Source organism: Lathyrus oleraceus, chromosome 4, assembly GCF_024323335.1.
Source record: "Lathyrus oleraceus cultivar Zhongwan6 chromosome 4, CAAS_Psat_ZW6_1.0, whole genome shotgun sequence".
In the NCBI taxonomy this organism is placed as follows: domain Eukaryota; kingdom Viridiplantae; phylum Streptophyta; class Magnoliopsida; order Fabales; family Fabaceae; genus Lathyrus; species Lathyrus oleraceus.
Window position 1 is genome coordinate 381,359,302 of NC_066582.1, and position 4,007 is coordinate 381,363,308.

Genomic DNA, 4,007 nt, shown 5'->3' on the forward strand with positions numbered 1-4,007 from the left:
AATGTACCAGTTGGTGCAGCAGTAGGTGCTTGTTGTTGAGCTACTTGAGATATTTGCGTTTCCAGCATTTTGTTATGGGTAGCCAGGGCATCTACTTTGCTTGCTAGTTGTTTAAGTTGTTCGCCAGTGTGTATGTTCTGGTTTAAGAAATCTTTATTGGTTTGTTGTTGGGAAGCTATAAAGTTTTCCATCATGATTTCCAAGTTGGATTTTCTAGGGGTATTATTGTTAGGATTCTGTTTCTGATATCCCGGAGGTATAGATGGGGCTTGATTTGGAGACTGTCCAGGTGCGTATAAAGCATTATTACTCTTATATGAGAAGTTTGGATGGTTCTTCCAATTTGGGTTATAGGTATTCGAATAGGGGCTTCCTTGAGCATAGTTTACTTGCTCTGCTTGGATTCCAGTCAAGAGTTGACATTCCGCAGGAGTGTGGCCTTGGATTCCACAGACCTCGCAATTCTGAGTTATAGCAACCACGGCTGCTGGAGGCGATACGTTTAAACTTTCAATCTTCTGGACCAAAGCATCCACTTTTGCATTGACGTGATCAAGGTTACTTATCTCGTACATGCCAGTTTTCGGTTGAGGTTTTTCCACATTCGTTCGTTCGGTTCCCCACTGATAGTGGTTTTGGGCCATGCTCTCGATAAGTTGGTAAGCATCAGCGTAAGGTTTGTTCATTAGTGCACCACCTGCAGCGGCGTCTATTGTTAACCTTGTATTGTACAAGAGACCATTATAAAATGTGTGAATTACTAACCAGTCTTCCAAACCATGGTGTGGGCAAAGTCTCATCATGTCTTTGTATCTTTCCCATGCTTCGAAAAGAGACTCGTTGTCTTTCTGTTTAAATCCGTTTATCTGGGCTCTTAACATAGCTGTTTTGTTTGGCGGAAAATATCGGGCAAGAAAAACTTTCTTCAACTCGTTCCATGTGGTGACTGAGTTGGAAGGAAGAGATTGAAGCCATCTTCTAGCGCTATCTCTTAATGAGAAAGGAAAAAGACGAAGTCGAATTGCCTCTGAAGTGACACCATTAGCTTTAACAGTATCAGCGTATTGGACAAATACGGATAAATGAAGGTTTGGATCTTCGGTAAGATTTCCAGAGAATTGGTTCTGTTGCACAGCCTGCAACAACGAAGGTTTAAGTTCAAAGTTGTTTGCTTCGATTGCGGGCGGAGCAATACTTGAATGCGGTTCATCTTGCGATGGAGCGGCGTAATCTCTAAGAGCACGAGCTGGTTCTGCCATCTCGGTTAAAGAAGGAAAATCTTTGAGATCAGGAAGGTCTATAGGAGGGAGATTGTTTTCAGTACGATATTCCCGAATTCGTCGTAAGACTCGGAGATATAGTTCGATATCGTTGATTCGTAAATAGAGCGGTTCGCCTTGAGAGCGAGTGCGTGGCATACAAATCAACGAAAGAAAGAAAATAGAAGAAAAAGAAACCTTAGTCTCTACAGCGTAACGAAAGAGTTACGATATCGATTGAATAAAAGTCCCCGGCAACGGCGCCAAAAACTTGATCGCTCGACTGGGTGAGTCGAGAATGGGATACAAACTGCAAGTGCACAGTTCTATCGCGTAGTTTTAAAAGATATCGATCCCACAGGGACTTATGAATCGATATACCGTTATCTAAGGTTACTAAGTAAATCTAAGGTGAAAATGTTTGATTGTTTGGGGAAAAGCTAAGAGCTAAACTAATATCTAGATTAAATATTAATAAAACGGATATCGGTATGTAGTTCGTCAAAACTAGGGAATCAAGTTTTTGTCGGTTTCTTGGTTTTAAAATGAATCGTTTCGGTTAACTTTATTGGTTAAAGGTTCTATCTCAAACTCTCGCTCTGTTGAATAAACCATGATTTTATATTAATGTTGCTGTCACTTATAATTAAGTCAAAAACCATATTTTGAAAACAATAAAGTTGCAGAAACTCTTTTTAAGAAAATACTGACCGTTTTAAACACCCTTATCTCAAACTCTCGCTCTGTTGACTTAGGTTATATAATTAAATCCAAATGCTTAACTCTCGTCCTCACATTCAATCTTTAAAAATACTTTTTGGAAAAGGTCAGAATTTAATTAACTCTAAAACTTGCTCTCGCCCTGATCTAGAATTAATGCCTAACTTACACTGTCCAGTTAAAATCTCAAACTCTCGCTCTATTGATTTTAACTTCTTTATGTCTTTTACTTTTGTAAAAAATCTTGTTATTAAACCTGTAAGTTGAGACCGTAAAAAGATTGATTTTGATTTTAAGTTTAGATAGACCGACTCAGTCTTGATCCCTTATTCTGCTTACTTTACATACCGATACCTAGGCAAATTAGCCAGACATGCTAAATAAATAAGAATTTATATCATGCATAAACAGACTCATTCCAGGCAGATAATATAGATAAATAATAAAACAAAATATTAAATAACGATTAAAGAACCTGAATGCGTAATACAATGGTCTTGAACACTCCACCACAAGCCGGTAGGATTTGTTCTTGGATTCTTCAATTAAACAGTAAATTAAATCAAGGAAATAAAACTGGAATATAACGTAAGGTTAAATCCAGTATAAAGTTGCACAATAGTTTCCGGTGTAGAAACTATTATGCTAAAAATATCTAAAAGCTAAAAACGGGAAAGGTAAATTTGCAAGGGAAGAAGAAAATAGAACTTGCAAAAGAAATAAATAAAATAAACAATATTAATTTTGCTGAAAAAAAATGATCAATGCTTAAACAGAAAATTGGCAGAGCTTCGGTGTGTGTAGACGGCAGAGAGAGGAGACTTCTTTTAGGTTTTAAGGTAGCTATTTATAGTAGTGCTACTAACTGCCTTTTTCTTTTCCACGAGTCTTCAGCATAGCTAAATACATGGCTTGGGAATAGGACACGAAGTCCTCAACGTTACTTCCATTCTTCTGAGAGCGTAACTTGCGCCAAAAAGCTAGTGGACTGGTGTGACGCTCGTCACACCATGTGTGACGTCCGTCACAAGGCTACTTCGCGTGACGCTCGTCACAACCCTTGTGACGCCCGTCACAGGGGCAACGTGCGCTTTCTTTAGGCTGGGCTTGGTCTTGGTTATTTGTTTCCTTTTTATTGCTTTTTACACCTCCTTTTCTTCCCTTTTTCACTTTTGCTTCAAAATGGATACCTGACATAAATAGCAAGGAAATACTGCATAATATCTGATAAAATGAGATAAACTAAAGTAAATGATAATATAATCTAATTGAATTAAGTCTTAAAATGTGATATAATTTCGTGTTATCACCAATCTGAATTATGATAGGAAGAAGATCAGTTTTGATCCTATTCCTGTGTCATATGCTGAGTTATATCCTTCTCTATTGGAGCGGAAACTGGTTACTCCCAAAGAGCCTCCGGCTGTGCCTGCTAACCCGCAGTGGTGGTACAAGCCAGACCGACATTGTGTTTATCATTCCGGTGCTCCGGGACACAATATTGAGAATTGCTATCCGTTGAAAACCAAAGTTCAAGTCCTTATGCGGTGTGGCATACTGAGCTTTGAGGACTCAGGCCCGAATGTTACGAAGAACCCATTGCCCGAGCATGGGAAATCAGTGAACATGGTCCAGGGTTGCCCTGGCAAGTATAAAGTCAAATATGTCAGCCATATTCGACAGTCATTGGTCGAGTTGCATCGTCTGCTGTGTCAGTACATTCATATGGAGCACGACCATGACAGATGCCGTATCTGTTCTGTTAATAGATTGGGTTGCCGCCAAGTGCGAAGAGAGCTCCAAGAGCTGTTGGATGAGGGTACCATTGAGATTCTGCAGAATAGAAATGTTGATGAAGATGAACCAAAAGTGAATGTGATTTCTCCGGTGTTCAAGCTTCCTGCGCCTGTTGTCATCCGTTATGATGGTAGCAAGCCGAAGGTTTCTCCTTCTCTGGTAATCAAACCTGCAGGCCCTGTGCCTTATTCTTCGGATAGAGCTGTTCCCTTCAGATATAATCCCGTTATT

At 39.5% G+C, this 4,007-nt stretch overlaps 1 pseudogene; it reads left to right on the plus strand.

The window, feature by feature from the left end:
* Positions 1–774: 774 nt before the first annotated feature.
* On the plus strand, positions 775–874 carry LOC127077255 (uncharacterized; annotated as a pseudogene).
* The last annotated feature ends 3,133 nt before the right edge of the window (positions 875–4,007 follow it).